Source organism: Callospermophilus lateralis, unplaced genomic scaffold (genome assembly GCF_048772815.1).
Source record: "Callospermophilus lateralis isolate mCalLat2 unplaced genomic scaffold, mCalLat2.hap1 Scaffold_349, whole genome shotgun sequence".
Taxonomy (NCBI): domain Eukaryota; kingdom Metazoa; phylum Chordata; class Mammalia; order Rodentia; family Sciuridae; genus Callospermophilus; species Callospermophilus lateralis.
In genome coordinates this window covers 189491-208345 of record NW_027513993.1, presented here as the reverse complement: position 1 = coordinate 208345, position 18855 = coordinate 189491, and the positions used below count along the sequence as shown (strand labels likewise).

Below are 18855 nucleotides of genomic sequence, written 5' to 3'. Positions count from 1 at the left end.
TTCACTATGTACTCTAGTCTTTGTGATTAAACTTCCTTATAATTTAAATCAAGTCCAGTCCCATCTTTATTTTCCTCCACTAGGAAAATAACATGTTTCCTGGATATGTTTGGAATGCTTCTACAGGTCATTTTAATAAAGTGGTCTTACAATTATGGAGGGGAAAACCTCAACTAAGGTCCCATTACATTTTTAAAAGTCTTTAATTGGGACTGTGAGAATGGCCTTAGCCCTGAGCTTAAAAAAATCCATTTTTAAAACTCCAGTTTGAAACATGCAGTGGCACCAGGCACACCAATATAGTCCTACAGTATGGCCTAAATAATAGTTACTTCCCCTTAACTTGATAAACAGAGGGAAATATCTGGCAGGCTATACTTTCCTGATAAGAGAGAGAGACAAGAAAATCAGAGTGGAGACCACAAGACCCAAAGTTTCTGACACCAGGGTAAATAATGTCATGGCGAAATCCCATGAACTTATAGAAATAATTGCATACCTTATAATAATATGAATAAATAGATGTGTGTAAGAAACACAGAACATTTATTAAGAAAAAGAAAATGAAACAAAACAAAACAAACAACAAGAAACTTAAAATTTGGAGAAAGTTTGAAGTGTTTTGCAGAAATAGAAATATGACATTCTTTCCAAAAAAATCATTGGGACAAGAAAGTATTTTGGGGGAAAACTATATTATATGCTTTCTTAAAACCAGACAAAACTCATTTTTAGAAGTATTATATACTTCAATATAAAAATAAAATAGAGCTGTGGATGGTATTATACAAATAATCTCAATGACTTGAAAGGTAGAGGCTGAAGAACCAAAAGTTCAAAGAAAGCCTTGTCAACACAGGACGGCCATGAACACCATGACGAAGTTTCTGCCTAAAAATAAAATATTGAATTGCCTGGGTAAATGGCTGTGGCTTAAGGGTATGCCACCCCTAGATTCAATAGCCCATATATATCTGTCAAAAGTTACTATAACAAGGAACTTATCCTAGGTGTGGTGGCACAAGCCTGCAATTCCAAAACTCTGAAGATTGGGGCAGGAGGATTGTGAGTTCAATGCCAGTCACAATAAAAAGAGTCACTAAAAATCTCAGTGAGACCCTGTCACTACATAATATATAAAATGATCCTGGGAATGTGATTCATTTATCAGTTGCCCCTGCATTCAATGCCCAGCATGAATAAAAGGGATTTATATTGAAAATGTCACAGTACTTACCTCTAATGCCATCTATTTGGAAGACTAAGACAGAAAGGTTAAAATTTCAAGGTTAGCTGGGCCACTTGCCAACAACATGTCTCTATATAAGATTTTTTAAAAGTGTCTGGGGATGTTGATGAGTGTAATGGCAACTTTGGTTTAAATCTCAAGAACCACAAAACAGAGCAGTTTTTTATTTTCAGAAAGTTACAGAAATATGTTTAAAAAAGTATAAATTGGGCAACATTAAGAAAAAAAACTTTTTTTCATTAATTGGTACAAAGATGGGCTGGATTTCTGGATCAGGAGCAGATCACTCACCTGGCAAATGTGAGGTCCTTGGTTCTGTCCTCAACACCACATAACAAAAAATAAATAACATAAAGGTATTATGTCCAGCCATAACTAAATAATAACATAATTTTAAGAAAAGGTATAAAGAGAAGTGTGAGACTCATGGGCTCACATAAAAGTTAAGAATATTTAATAAAAAATGACACTTATGGTAGGAGAAATATTCAAAAATTAAAACCTCTTAACATCTTAACAAATTAAAAAGATGCAAGCTAATATCTGATGCCAAAAAATATTACACAGAATTGATGAGGACAAGAAACAATTTCTCTTGAATTAGAGAAACTATATAAATTGCTATTATTTTTGTGTAAAGTGTTTATTTAATATATATGATACTCCTCAAACAGTAGCAAAGCCTATATAAAATACTGTGTTTCTGATCCTGATAATATGTAGTTATATGATAGCATAAGGCTACAGATATGTTCATCTATGCTGGTGAAACCAGAAAAATAGGTGAAAAGAGTATGTACATTCAAAATAAAATAAATGCTATAGTTTAAAAAAATTGCTTTGTTGGGATCAGACACAATTTTAGTTTCATTGAAGTGGCTCCTGTTTTCTCCACATGGTCTCAAAATAAAACATAAAAAGGACTGGGGATGTGGCTCTGTGGTTAGCACTCCTGGGTTTATCTCCCAGTGCCAAACCAACTAAGGTGAACAATTTCTGAAAGATTACAATTATGCCAGTGTACATATACAAGTGAAAATATTAGTGAAAATTTAAAAATTAAGAAATATATTTTTTGAAAAAAGTGTTAAGGTTCTTCCAAAGCTCAACATAAAAATGACATATAATCCACTAATAATAATTTTGGGTAGCAAAGCAAGGCTGCACATGCCTATGCTCCAGTGGCTCAGGAGTAAGGGAAAATCTCAAGTTCAAGATCAAGGTTTGGCAAGGTTTTAATGAAATGAGTGAGATGCTGTCTCAAAAAAGGGGTACAGGTTGGTGTAAAGCACAGTGAAAAAGTGCCCATGGGTTAATCTATAGTGACTAAATAAATAAATAAAATAATAATAATAAATCTGGCTAAAAAGTGCCATACAATCCAGTAATAATATTTCTGGGCATATATCTAAATGAATTGGAAAACTTTTATCAAAGAAATAACTGCAATTCCGTTTTTATTGTAGCTTTATTCACAGTATCTAATAAAAAATTAAATGCCACTCAGGCATGGTGGGAAATGCCTCTAAACCCAGGGGCTTGGGAGTTTGATGCAGAGGATAGAGAGTTCAAAGCAGGTTCAGCAATGGTAAGGCACTAAGCAACTCTTTCCAAAGAAAATGTAAAATAGCGCTGGGGATTAGCCTAAGTCGTGGAGTGCCTCTGAGTTTAATTCCTGGTATGCACACCCCCAAAAAACACCCTTTAGGTAAAAGGAATATCAAAAGATTTCTTCCAGCTTCACAGCATCCAACTACTCCCCTTAGATGCTACACACTTATAGTTCAAACTGATCTCTAGAAGAGAAGACTCAGATAATGATATTTTCCTAATAGGCTAAGAGACATTGATATCTGTGGACCCCTTTTGTCAGACTGTTCTAAAACTAATTACTGGCAAATATGGGAGGTTGGAATGAGAACACAACACACAGTTAAGTTCTTCAAAGGAGAATCTTAACTCAAACACTGTGATATCTGAAACCACAGTTGGAGATAAAATTAGATTCTTTGCTTTACTGATTTCTGGGTTACTAATTCAATCCAAACAGATATTGAAAATGTATTAAGGCTACTGGTTAATGTCTATGTATAACAGGTTATTAAAAATATATTAGATTATGTCTAGAGTTTCGGCTCAGTAACATAATGCTTGCCTAGCATGGGTGAGGCACTGGGTTGGATCCTCAGATCCACCTATCAATAAGTAAAATAAAAGTCTATTGATAACTAATTTTTTAAAATGTACCAGATTTCTCACATGGCCTTTGATGTTCAGATACACTATGTACTCTAGCCTTTGTGATTAAACTTCCTTATAGTTTAAATCAAGTTCAGTCCCATCTTTATTTTCCTCCACACTAGGACAAAGATGTTTCCTGGAAATGTTTGGAATGCTTCTACAGGTCATTTTAATAAAATGGTCTTACACATATGGAGGGAAAAACCTCAATTAAGGTCCCATTACATTTTTAAAAAGTCTTTAATTGGGACTGTGAGGATGGCCTTAGTCCTGAGCTTAAACAACTCCATTTTAAAAACTCCAGTTTGAAACATGAAGTGGCACCAGGCACACACACAGAGTCCTCCAGTATGGCCTAAAAAAAGTTACTTCCCCTTAACTTGATAAACAGAGGGAAATATCTGGCAGGCTATACTTGCCTGATAAGAGAGAGAGACAAGAAAATCAGAGTGGAGACTACTAGACCAGGTTTCTGACCCCAGAGTGAATGATGTCATGAAGAAATCCCATGAGAGCTAATAAGAATTGAAAGAGAGGTTAAAGCCTCCAAATTTAGCATAAATTATAGAGCTAATGAGCAGGGATTTAGCCAGCAGAAACTAGCATGCACTCAAGCTGAAGAGCCTGATGAGGACCTGACATCCCATCACTTGTCATTGTTCTTCTGATCCTCTGCATGATTTTCTCATCTCTCAAACTCCACCACTTCATCTGAACTTTGGAGAAAGCCACAACTTCTCCATAGGTTCTCTCCACAACCTGTTGTCCACTCCAAGCCAGGAGAAGCCTGCCTTGGTTCTGGACCTGGTCACCATGGTCTGAGTGAGTGTGCATCTGCTAGAGTAAAAGGCTAAGGCTTAAGAATTTTGTTCTGACATTTAAACTTAGTACACAGAGGGAATGTCTGTCACTAGCCTGTCATGTTTAAGTTACTTTTGCAGTGTCTAAAATTAATCTAGACTTCTTAGCATTAAAGTAATCAACCTTTATTTTTTTCTATGAATGGATTATCACTATTACAGTGGCTAGCATTCAGGATAGTTATTTTCTTGAGTAAGAACCTATAGAGTATAATTGCATTGAGCAATTTGAGTGAATAAAGCATTAAAAGGGGCAGAAGCATTTAGACATTTTTTATTTCTCTCCTTGACTGCATATGTCGCAATTTTGTCCCTGGGGACTGGTACACATTGACTATATTATTTTATTAAGAAAAGAGTCATTATTTTTAATGTCATCTAATTTTTTTCCTGCTTTTTTTCTTATGTGAAAGTCTCACAACGATAAAGCAAAATCTTTTAAAACTGCCATCCAGTTCTTGGAGAAAAAAATACAAATAAAGCATGCCTTTAAACAAAACATGGGAAAACGTAAATATGTTGAAACTGAAGTTTTGAGATGAAACTAAATTTCCCATTTAACCAATTTTCTCTGGAATGTTGTCTCACAAGCTTTGAAGAATAAAATCTCTGAACTCTCAGGGAAGGTAATATTAAAAAGAATATAATTTATTTTAGCAAGAAAAAATACAACTCCCAAAATGCGGGAGAGGGCATGTTAGCAGAAGAACCCATTTTTTTGGGTGTCAGTTTCGAAGTTTAAATATGTTTTTTGGCAGTGCTTTGGTTACTATCTATTTAAAATGAGTATTGAAAAAGGCATTTTTATTACCAAATAGGCTCAAGTTTGTTCTTAATGTATCCCATCCTCCTTCCAGTGACTTCCAAATGGGTTCAAGCAAGGAAAAAGAATTTGGTTGAAGGTATTCCCATAAATGAGTCTCAAGTGTTTTTTTATAATTTGAATAGGCTTAAATGGTGCTCATTAACATATCTATCCATTAACCTTCAGGTGTGGTTAAATAATATGTCCATGATACAGCTGCCTTGTAATTTTACTATCTATTTTATTTTATTTTTTCTCAATCAAGTTGAGCAAGAACCCTGCCTTTGAGAATGTGAAGGGAGCTGGAAATTTGGGATTTAATCTCAGACCAATAAATAGCTAAACTATCAGATAACCATTCTGGATTTGAGATACTTCTGAGTCTACATTTAGAAAGCTCAGGAGGAATGAGGATATTGAGTTCAAAACCAGTTTGAGAAACTTAGTGAGGTTCTAAGAAACTCAGTGAGATTTTGTCTCTACATAAATATATAGAAAAAGTTTGAGAATGTGGGTCAGTAGATAAACACCCATGGGAATAATTCATGGTCTAAAATAAACAAACATATAAACAACAAAAATAAAAACTTAGGAGGAACAAGAACAGGGGTCCCCAAAAAAGCCACAGCTTCTCCTACACAGGAACACAACTAATAAGGTTGGGGTCCTCTTCTGATGATTATCCCAGTCTTCACCACACATTCTGGGGACATGCTGAGCTAATGGTACACAGATGCCCACATAGAAATTCAGGAAGGCCCTGAAAACCTCGTACAATTATGAAACAAAAGACTTGAGGTCTAAAATACTGATCTAAGCTCCACTATACTAGTCAGAGAAAACTAAAGGCTAAGCTGCCAAGCAGAGAACCTCTATCCACAAGACTCTGGAGACAATTATGAGGAGTTTTCAGCCAACATTGCTAATCCCAGTGATTTCAAACAGCCTCCCTACCCAGTCTTAAAAAAGAACACACACTTACCATTTTCTGGATTTCAGGATGCTTAGTGATCCCCTTATATTTTTTTCAGCTCCAGTGTAGCACAGAAAACTGGAAGCAGAGAAATGGAATCAATGAATGGCAGGCTCCAAAAACAAAAGGAATAGAAGACTATGGAAGTCTGTCCCCACATCACTGGCTGTGTCTTCATTGGACAGTTCTCACCCAAAAGACAGATTGGAAAGGGCTTCAGGAACTTCCTGCAAAATTGAGCCTGGTAGTGACACCATTGGTTACTGGTGACAAGTCTTACTTTTCCACATGTTGAAGTTTGAACATTAGAGAAGCATGTTGAGGCAAGCATACAAAGCAGGGATTAATTAGAAAGGGGTAACATGGACTTCTCCCAGAAGGGATAAGGGGGGCATTGCTGGTTATAGGATATCCCAAGAAGCAAGGTGTTCTGCCCATTTTGTATGTCCTAGGTTTCCTTTGTTCTCCTGCCTTTCCCCCCATATCTTTCTCCTTCCTGAGTACAGGTCTAGGCCCAAAAATGCTTGGTGGAATGGCCTAAGGTTGCAAAATAGGTGGGTTTTAGGGGGAAGGGCAGGATGGAGTACAAGGACACATTAACAATCTTAGCGCTCTCTGTAGAGAGGGGAAATTCTTGGGACAGCAACAGGTTGGAGCAGGGGCAGGTTCTTGATAATATCCCTCAGAGGACAGTCTCCAACTTCCCAGATTCACTCAAAATTGGCTTCCTAGATTCAACCTGACTCGATTTACCTATCTACACTGACTGCCTGTCTAATACAGGAGGCCTACTCTTTGAGTAATAGTAAATTTCATCCAGATCAGAATTTAATAAGGACACAAAGACAGGTTTTCATCTGCTCTGTTTTTGTTGCTCAAACACTGGGGATCTACCACAAGCAGGGGTGCAGGCCTATAATCCAAGCAACTGGTGGGGCTGAGGCAGGAGGACAGTGAGTTCAAAGCCAGCCTCAGCAATGGCAAGGCACTAAGAACCTCACTGAGATGATGTGTTTAAATAAAATAGAAATAGGGCTGTGAATGTGGTCTCAGTGGTCATGTGCCCCTGAGTTCAATTGCCAGTAGAAAAAGAAATACTGGAGATCACAACCATGGGTATTATTCTTTACACAGTCCCAGGACCACAGATGAATGAATTGATGGATGGATAGAAACATAGACAGTGTCCTGGGGAAGGGTCTCAAATTCTCCTGTGATGGCTTTTCAAGTAACTGATGTTACAATATTGCAGGAATTTTCCACAGCCTAGGAATATTTATTATGATTATGATTATGATTTTTATAATTGCTGTGAATTGCATTAAGTACCTCAGGATAAAATTTTTTCATGGTTTACTCCCAATATTTAGATCTAGCCAAGACAGAACTGCAATTATATAAAAATTAAATATCACAATTACTTTAAAATTTAATTTAATATTTCTGTTCTCTAGCCTTATGAGAAAAGAGCTTGAGACTTCAGCTCATAAATTATTCCCTGGGGCAGGATTGTCCTTACTCCCTTACAAAAAAAAATGGGGCAAAAATAAAGTTTTAATGTTTCTAGTTTAATAAAATAAACAAGAGGTGAATGGTGCCAGGTCTCTAGATCTCTCAGTATTCCAGAACCTAGAGAATAAGGAATTAAAAAATAAATTACTTGCAATTTTCCTTGAGCATAATAATAGAATTATGATGTCTGTTTTTCCTTTGGTATGGGATACTATGAGAATATTAGCACAAATCACAGGCATTATGTCTATATATATATTTTTTTTTCTATAATTCAATACAGCCCATCAACAGAGTCAACTTCAAATTTAAATGAAGAAAAATTTAATTATTATTTCCAGAGTCCAGCCCTAGCAGGTATCCAGGTGTCCTGAAGTATGAATGGCATTGGATATTATTCTCTACAGAGTCCCAGGACTACAGATAAATGGATTGATGGCCTCAGCAAAAGAAAAGGAGACAGGATGACAGGTTGCAAATTACAAGTAGCCTTCAGAAGAATCTGATGCCCATAGAGGGGCCTTTATTTTTATACCTTTTTTAAAAGGTATTTATTCATGAAGTTAAAATTATAACAAAACTTTCATTTATATAATTTTCAAGAGTTGCAATCTTTTCTGACACATTGTTTAAAATATGTTCCTGTAACCTTTGCCAATCATGATTAAGCTTTTACATTTTCACTTCAATCACTAAGTACTAGACTATGCAACTTGACTATGGGTATCATGACCTATTAACTTTAAACTTTAAAGCACATGCATAATTACTGGTAAGCTTTTTTGCTTCTAAACTAAAGTCCTAATAATACACACTTAAGACAGTGAAAGCCTATTACTTAAAAGCCCACTCCTCTGAACTGACTCTAAAATATATCTATATAAAATTTTACATTATTCTCTTTTTCCAAAGTAATTTTCTTTTTTCACATGACCTATTTAACGGCTTTTTAAAAGAGTTTCTTTGATCCTTCATCAAATTATGAATTCTTATGTCTTTATAATTTTTAATTAAAGAGCAGGCTCTGCACTTCAACTCATTTGCTATTAGTATTAACTCTGTGTTTCCTATTTTCATCATGAATTCCTGTGTAGGGAAAAAAGGCTCTGTTAGTAAAGGGAATGTATGTTGCACAGGTTGTGGCTTTAGAAAGAGGGGCTTAGTGTAAATTGTTAAGCTTTTCTCAGGAACCTTGATTTGCAATCTTTTCCCTGTGAATTTCTTATGAAAAACACTATTGTTTGTATTGTCAAAGATACTAAAATACAACTCAGGACATATCTTATTGTATTATTAATCTCATTCTTGGAATTTTCCTGCAATCTCAGGCAACATGTACGTTTATTATTGATTGTTGTATGCCCTATTATCTATCTCATGAGTATCATAAAAAAAAAACACTTAACATTCCCCATGGTACTGGGTTCCAGGTTGTGCAGCCCTGCCACAGAATCCCCCTCACTGTGACCTTGTAAGACAGGATGTGTAGGAACATCTTCACCACACTGTCTGTAAGATACTAGCTATTTTCCACAAAGAAACCAGTTGGTATCTTGTGGATGAATAATGGCATCCAGTCAAAAGTGAGTGGATTAGTAATCTGACATTGAATAACAAGTCATTCTAAAATATATTCACACACTGGACCCCTGTGCCAAATCCAAAGCCCTATTTTACATTTTATTTAGAGAAAGATTCTCACTGAGTTGCTTAACACCTCATCTTTGCTGAAGCTAAAATTTAACTCATGATCCTCCTGCTTCAGCCTTCCAAGATACTGGGATTACACAAGTGCACCATTGCACTTGGCTCTGTTCACATATTTAATGCCAGCATTCCCTCTTTGTCTTGTCAACTGTTTTCTTTTCTCTATTTTATGTTTCAAATAAATGCAGTATTTCTATTTTTTCTCCAAGAACCGGATGTCAGATTAAAGATTTTGGTTTCTCTTTGTGAGCATTTCACATGAGAGAAAAGCAGACAAGTGTATCTTGACAGTTTAAAAAATAAGAATAATTTTTCGCTGCTCTCTGTCTTCCCATGTACAGACACCTTATCTCAATATCTAATTTGAAATTCCTCCTTTAAGATTTTCCTGTGTGATGTGTCCTCATTGTAACCTCCTATATTGTCCTACTTGTGGGTTTCATAACTGCTTGACAAAAGGTTTGAAGAGCCACCATGTCTAAATTCTTTTGGAGTGTCTAGTGAATATAATTCCCTGGGTCTCTCCATCTAGAGAGCAGTATAAAAAATGAAGTTAAGACACTCCAGGGAGTCTCTGATAGCCCTTTAGCTGGCAAGGATCTTTTAGTGATACAGGGCTGGGACAGTATAAAAAATTGAGGTAGAATGAAGACCAATCCCTTCAAATGCAAACTTTTTTTTTTCAATCAAGACATAACTTTCAAAACTTATCAATCAGAGTGGCAGGCAATGAGTTTATTAGAAGTGATGTGAAGGAAGAACAGGGTAACACTCTGAGAGAAGAAAGTGTGTTCTCTCTGAAAAGATAATAGCATTTCTCTCTAGAACTTCAGTTTTTTTTGAAGATCTATAACAAGATCTAAAAGAGTCCTGAGCAGGTACAGTTCTTGACTATGGACTGACAGCAGGATAACATCAAACTCTCAAGTATCCTCTGCCATGAAAACTTTAGGTTAATTAGGCTCATGTCCACTATTTCTAATTGAATTCTTAAGCATAAACTCTCACAGATTTTATGGTTCATAAGAATTATCTTTATTTCTCTGAGTTCCAGAATCTGGTCTATAGCAGGGTCACAAAACTCTTCACTTCAGGGTAACTTAAGTTGCTCTTATAAACATTATTTTTAAACTGCATTTCTTCAACAGAAAACAGTTTGTTAAGGAATGTAACATATCCTGTCCAGTTAAGTCAGAATTTTCTTGGAAAATAAAGCTGGGGTCAACATGTTGGGCCTATTTATTTATATTACTACATGTTGAAAACAAAGCTAGTCTACCACTGAGCTAAATCAGTGTCACCATTGCCAGAAATAAAGTTGCATGGGGATGCAAATTTCTCAATAAGGCAAAGGCAGTATCTAATTGACATCATATTCTGGAGCGAAAAAATCATGAAAGAGGGTTCCTTTCAAATGTGCTATGCAACCTTTACATTAGATGTGGTTTAATTACTATTTTCACTAATTCCAGAAAACCACTTTGAAATCACAAATTTTATTTACCTTCCAGTCCTCAGAGACTCATGTTCTTCTCACGTAGACATAAACACCACATAAAAATAAATAAATTAAAGGTATTGTGTCCATCTAAAAATAAAGAAATAAATAAACAAACTAAAACCAGAAACCTGGGCACACAGGTGCAAGCCTATAATGCCAGCTGCTCAGAAAACAGAGGCAGTAGAATCATAAGTTCAAGGCCAACTTCCGCAACTGAGAACCTGCCCCAAAATAAAAAGGGCTGGGGATGTAGTTCAGTGGAAGAGCATCCCTGAGTTGAATTTATGCCACTGCAAAAAAAGCAACAGAAAGTGACAACAAAAGTAACACTTAGGATTTGCTCTCAGAAATTTTTCCACAGATTTCAACAAAGTAAGGTACCTCAGACATTAGTTTCTCCTAGTTTCTTTTTTTAATCTTTATTTATTTACTTTTAACCTTTATTTATTTATTTTTATGTGGTGCCAAGGATCAACCCTAGTGCCTCTTATGTGTGAGGGAAGCACTCTACCACTGAGCTACAGCACACTTCTCTGTGCCTCAATATCATTATGTCTCATGAAAGAAACAATTTAAATCATAATCTTCAAAGAACCATATTTTATGTATAAAAATTTAAAATATGGCAAAAGAAATAATTAAATCACATGTAGAGGGCAAATGAGGAAGAGAAGTAATGATGAAAGAGCAGAAATTTCAATAAATAAAAAACAGAAAACAATAGAGAAACATAAACTAATTAAATGCTGGTTGTTGGGCTGGGGTATAACTCAATAGTACAGTGTGTGCTTATCATGTGTAAGGTTTTGTCTTGATCCCAAGCCCCCACCCCCGTCAAAAAAAAAATGAACAACAAACAAAAATCAACCACTTATTCTTTAAGAAGACAGAAAAAAAGTAGAAACCTCCATTTGGGGTAATGAGAAAAAAAAGAGACAATATACATATTACTAAAATCAGGAAAGAAAAGATGATATCACCATAGTTTGTAGAGATATGAAAAGGATATATGCCAATAAATCCATCAACCTAAATGAAGAGAACAAATTCTCTAGAAAGATACCACCAACTCACCTACAATGAAAACCTGAATTGAATATTCACAGGTTTATATTTAAGAAAATTTGTAGCTTGAAAATCTTAATTTTTTTTTCAGATTCAGATAGCTTCACTGGAAAATTCCTACAAACATGTAGGAAAAAATAATATTCAAATTCTATAAGAAAACTGAATAGGAGGAAATACTTCCTAACTTATTCTGAGGCCAGCATTAACCTGCAATCAAAGCCAGACAATGACATTACAAGAGGTTGGGATACCCTTCATGAACATATGTGCAAAATCCTATACAAAATTGTGAGGGGGTGGGTGGTTGTAAAAAAGGATAGAACCCAGGGCTTCACAAATGCTAAGCTAATGTTCTAATGTGGTTAGGCTAATGCCACATCCTCAGTCCTTTTTAATTTGATACAGGATCTCACTGAGTTACCCAGCCTAGGCTTGAACTTGTGACCCTCCTACCTCAGAGTAGCTGGGATTATAAGTGTATGCAACCACATGCAATTCCCAAGCAAAATTTTAATGAATTAATTATAATAATATATAAAATGAATAATACATCATGACTAAATGAGATTTATGCAAATATTGCAAAGCTGGTTTGCCATTCAAAACACAATGCACATCACCATATTTGCAAACAAATAATAACAATCCAATACCCATTCTTAGTTCAAAAACAGCAACAATAAAAACCTTAGGAATATAACAGTCTCATTCTGATAAAAGGAATAAAAAAACTACAGTTAACAAGCATAATAAAAACAAGATTGAATGTTTTTCTTTTAATATAAGGAACAAGACAAATATGACAACTCCCATCATTTCATCCAACAATATACCAAAGATTCCGCTTAGATTAATAAGGCACTAAAAAAAAAATGACATTCAAGTGATAAAGGAATAATTCAAATTATATTTTTTAAATGATGAGATTATCTATATAGAAAAATCCGATGAAATATGCCCCCCAAAAAGCTACTGCTAGAAGGTGAGTGTAGCAAAGCTGGATAATACAACAGCTAGATACAAAACTGAATTGTTGTTCTATGTTAGCAATGAAAAATTTTATATTGAATTTTTTAAACATACTATAATAATACCAAAAATGTCAAATATTTAAGACAAATTTGAAAGGGATATGCAAGACTTGTACTTTAAAAGATTGCTGAGAGAAATTAAAGGAAATCTAAACAAACGGGAAGAAATAACATGTTCATTTGTTGGAAGACTCATTGATGTTAAGAAGTCAATTCTCTCCAATTGATTCATAAATTCAATATCTCAGAATCCCAGCAGGCTGTTTTGTATAAACAGTTAAGCTGATTATAAACTTCCAATGCATATATAAAGGACCCAGAGCAGTCCAAAAAAAAGTTTGCAAAAGAAAAAATCTGGAATGAAACACTATTACAAAGGTAAAGTAATTCAGACAATGTGGTACTGATATAAACAAGTAGATCATGATACAAAATAGAGGCCAAAATAGACCCATGTACACAAAAAAACTGATTTTTGGCAATGGTACAAAGGCAATTCTGCAAAGAGACAATGTTCATTTTTAACAAATGGTGCTGGAACTAAATACCCATATACAAAAACTTATGAATTTTGACCCTTGCCTTGAACCACATACAGAAATTAACTCAAAATGGGTCATATACCTAAGTGTAAAACTAAAAACAATATAACTACTTAAGGAAACAGGAGCTAACTTCTGTGACTTAGGGTTAGGCAAAGAGTTCTTAGATATGATACCAAAAGTGCATTAAAGAACAATTTGTAAATTGAATTTCATCAAAATTAAGAATATCTGTTCTTTGAAAGACACTGCTAGTGGAATGTAAAACATGTCAGACTGGGACAAAATATCATAAATCTAATAAAGAATTTGTATCTAGAATACAAAAAGAACTCTTAAAACTTAATAAGAAAAACAAATACCTCAATAAAAATAACATACAAGATTTGATACTTTACCAAGGAATGGCAAAGAAACACATGAAAATATGCTCAACATCATAATCAGCCAATAGGAAAATGCAAATTAAAATCACAATGAGAAGCTGGGGTTGTGACTCAGTGGCATAGCACTTGCCTTGCACATATAAGTAACTGGGTTCAGTCTTTAGAACTGCATAAAATAAATAAATAAAATAAAGGAATTGTGTATATATACAACTAAAAACATTTTTTAAAAATCACATTGAGATAATACTATGTATCTTTTAAAGGACTAAAATTTAAAAAGACTGCCAGAGTAATATTTAAGATAGAGACTTGGAGCAACTGATTCCTCATTCACTGCTGGTAGGAATGTAAAGGAAACAACAATTTGGAATACAGCTTAGCATTTTAAAAAATTAAAAATATACATAGCACATGATCTACTCATTTCACTTCTGTGTATTTACCAAAGAGAAAAGACAGCCTAAGTCCACACAAAGATCTGTAATACAGTTGTTCAGATGGGTTTTAGTTCTAAGAGCCAAATGCTGGAAACACCCAAATGACTGTCAGTGGTGAACAGGCATATCCATACAATGGAATACTTTGATCACTTAAAGGAACAAACTACTGATATAATCAGAAACAGAGACAAATCTCAAAATAATTACACTGAGTGAAAGAGCAAAGAGAGAGAGAGAGAGAGAGAGAGAAGAGAGAGAGAGAGAGAGAGAGAGAGAGAGAGAGAGAGAGAGAGAGATTTCATTTACATAAAACCATAGAATAAGCAAATTAACCTACATGATACCAGATCAGTAGGTTGGTGGTTGCCTGAAGAAAGGGACAGAGCAACTTGAGGATAGAAGAACAAGGAAATTTGGGGTGGTGATGAATCTGTTCATTCTCCTTATTTTGATGATGGTTTCTTGGGTGTGCACATGTGTCAGAACTCATTAAATCATACACTTTAAACATGAAGTTTATTGGATGTCAATTAGACTTCAATAAATCTGTCTTTTAAAAGAGCTACCTGAATTTTATAATATCAATTTTAAATTGTCCCTTTTCCATCAGCATACTAAAAATCTTTCACTGTAGCAAACTAACTCATGTAACTGCTTCAAATACACCTTTTCTTTTGACATTTACTCTACATAAGCAGGATTGTAAATCTAAATTACTGGCTGGGAATGTGGCTCAAGTGGTAACACGCTTGCCTGCTATGTGTGGGGAACTGGGTTCAATCCTCAGCACCACATAAAAATAAAATAAAGATATTGTGTCCACCAAAAACTAAAAAATAAATATTAAATATCTCTCTCTCTCTCTCTCTTTCTCTCTCTCTCTCTCTCTCTCTCTCTCTCTCTCTCTCTCTCTCTCTTCTCTCCCCCCTCTCTCTCTTAAAAAAAGTAAATTACTATGGGATAGAAAAGTTAACAAATTGGTCTCCCTGGATTGCACAGTTGTCTGTTTACTGGCTTCAAATGAAATCAGAATGTTTAGTTGAATTACCAGTACTGAAGGGCTCAGCCACTGAATATTGAAAACATTACTTTTGCAAGCTGCCCTAAAACAATTCATTAATTCAAATAAATGTTTACTGCACATGTGCTCTCAGTATGCCACTGTTGAAATGGCTGGATTTCATGCAGAATGGACAGTACCGTAATAAAAAGTTATTCCATGTCTTTTTTTGGAATAATTTGTAAGATTTAGAAACACTTAAATCACATGATGAAAGAATAGCAATGGAAACAGGCCACAGACATCCAAGAACAGTGACTCTCCTAATTAAAGGTTAAAATAATAAATTTCAATGATAATATGACTGAAGAACTGTATCTTAACAGCTTAATTCCAACATTACAAGTATTTCTCATACCTTAAGTGAACTCAGAACAAAGATTACAAATTGCTTCATCACACAGTGAGTATGAAGTCTGCCAGCTCTAAGAAGTCATTCTGGCTTAGAAATATGAAACGATGTGAAAAGATAGACCCCAAATAATTTTTTAATACCAATAACAAATAGGAAGTTTTAAGTGAATTCTCTAACAGCTGGTATCAAAGATAATACTCTGTAGCAGCATATTCTTCATTACTGAGTTCAGTTAACTGGACCAATAATGGAAATTAATATATATTATAGAAGATACAAGCTTAATTATTCATCACAAATAAAATCATTCATAGCTCTCCCGCAATGTAAAAGACATTTTACAGCTTAGCAAGGGAATTTATTTGTAAACCTTCCACTATCTTTTTCCCTTGAAATGATACTGTCCTTTAAGTTGTTTCTCTAAAAGAACCCAACATCTGCTCCATTTGTATGCAATGAATTTAAGAATTTTCTACTGTCATGTATAACTGATCATAACTAATTTCTTCAGGTTTTTCAGAACTGTCATGTTTTGTGTTCTCAAAGATAGAGTTTTGCTAGTTCTGAAAAAACCTGAAGAAATTAGTTATGATCAGTTATACATGACAGTAGAAAATTCTTAAATTCATTGCATACAAATGGAGCAGATGTTGGTTCTTTTTGCGAAACAACATTAAAGGACAGTATCATTTCAAGGAAAAATCTAGTGTGAAGGAATGCAAAAATTCTGTAAGCAGTAAAATGTTCTTTTACATTGCAGGAGAGCATAATATAGTATTCAGTTATTGTATCTTCTATTTATTGATTTTTGGAGTTTTACAAATGCAAATGGTTTGCTTTAAGTAAATTGGTGAAAAAAGCAAAGACAATTAAGCACTTTTAATTAAAATTATGAAAATTTACTTCTCACCTCTGATACTGATTTTAATTAAAATTGTGAAATAATATCTGCTACAGCTTGAGTTCCATTGAAGCTAAGATCCAATTTGTGGTTCCTCATGATATGTCCAATGTCAATTACTGCCCTCCTGTTGCATTTTACCATGAAGAAAAACACTGTTTCATGGAGTAAGATCTACTTGTAATTTGTAATGTGCTTGGCACTGTGCTTACCAGTTTATATGCAGCAGCTGTGCTCATCCTCAAAACAATGCTACAATGGAGAATATCTTAGAAAGGTAGAGTCCTAACTGACCTTAAATAAATTGTCCAAGGTCACTGAGCTACTTCCCATTACTGACAACACAGAGTATATCTTAAACCTTTTAACAAGAGGGCCCCATATAGGACCAAACCTGCCAGAGAAATTGGATTTATCCCATCATGAGTAACTCCCATTTAATCTCAGTACAGTTATTTTTCTCTAATTCACCTTAATCTGACCATCTGCCTTGGCATAGAGGAGAAACAACTTAGTGGCAGAGCTGGGTGTGTGCAACAAATTATCATCCAAGTTTTGACTTTCAGCTAGCCTTTATTGTTATATCTTGGAAAGTTAGGCAAGATCAAGATCCTTAGTAAAATGACATCTATAGAGAGGCCTTACCAGCAGTATTATTATTAATCCTGACCATGTTTAAACTGACACTAAATATTCAAGACAATTCTGAACTTAAGTATACCAGTGTTTTTACATAAGTAAATGATTCATGTCATGTTATAACAAATGACATATATAAATAAGTAATTTATACTTCATTCCTCCAAAAATGACTATGTATTTCATTAATGAAAACGTAGAACAGTGATTTGTTTGTGGAACTGAGTATTAAACCCAAGGCCTCAAACATGTGAGGGAAGCCACATCCCCAGCCAAGAATGATTGTTTTTAAATGATGCTGTTGGTGTAACAGTGTAGTGCCAGTCCAGCCTTCCACTGAACTCTGACAAGAATTTCTATTTAACTGCTAAACACACTGATGTTTCATGGATAACATCAAGAAAAGTAGTTTACAGAAACCACATAACTTCCACCCTTTTAGACTTGCTGTACAATATTGTGTTCTCCTTGAGATGCATAAAGAAATTTAAATTCACACTTTACTATCATAGGAGCAAGAACCACTTAAACAGCATCTACTGTTTTTTTGTCCATTAAGAAAGATTGCTCAACCAGGTTGGTGGAACACACCTGTAATCCCAATGGCTTGTAAACCTGAAGCAGGAGGAATTCAAGTTCAAACCAAGCCTTAGCAATTTAGTGTGGCTCTAAGCAACTTAACAAAACTCTGTCTCAAGAAAAAAGAAAAAAAAACAGTTGGGGATGTGGCTCAGTGGCTGACCACTGTGGGCTCAATTCCTAGTAGAAAAAGAAGGCAGAAAAAAACACAATAAGCTGCACTGTATAAAATGAATTTTAATTACTTTTTCTAGGAGCTGATAAGGGTACCTCTGAAAATCCATGCTGGAAAGTCATAGCAAAGAAAATAACCAGTCTCTAGAGGGGAATAGTCACAAAAACATAACATCTGAACAGTCACATCCCAAACAAAGCTGGTCTAAAGGTGAACTTTCTGCATTCTAGTCTACTCACTTGTGAACCTTGTTCTTGCACAGAAATGCTGTCATCGCGGGCTATCCAGGCCACAAACTTCTGAAGTATTCTCAACTTTCCTCTTCAGATCTTAACAATTGCCCAAGCCAGGATGAATTACCAAAGAGAAATATATGGATCTGCTCCACAATCCTTCCCCTCTTCTTGGAGTGCTAGTGATGATGGCAGGAAGCTCCCAGCAAAGCTTCTGCCTGAGCAGGGAGCACAATACCCAAGGCTAAGAGTGCTCTTGAGTGCTGTAATTGTGGCTAAGTGTTAAAGCACTTGCCTAGCATGTGTAAGGCACTGGGTTTGATTCTTAGCATCACATAAAAGAAAAAAATATACACAGTTCATCAACAAGTAAAGAAAATAATATAATTTTTTTAAAAAAGTGTGCTCTTGGGATTTTAAAAAGCACAGCTGGGAGGAGACTCTCTTTCCTCCCTCTTGTGGGAGTTATGGGAGAGCCTGAGAATGACCCCCTGCTCTGTCACTTTTTACCCCCAAGGGCCTAAAATCATGCTGGCTTCTGTGGCATTTTATTCCTTTGAATCCTTCTTCAGAAATCTTCCTTCTTCAGTAATCC

At 35.1% G+C, this 18855-nt stretch overlaps 1 pseudogene; it reads right to left on the bottom strand.

Annotated features, from left to right (window-relative positions):
- The window catches only part of LOC143640586 (uncharacterized), a 56284-nt pseudogene extending 37983 nt beyond the window's left edge, over window positions 1–18301 (bottom strand).
- Between the last annotated feature and the right edge of the window lie 554 nt (window positions 18302–18855).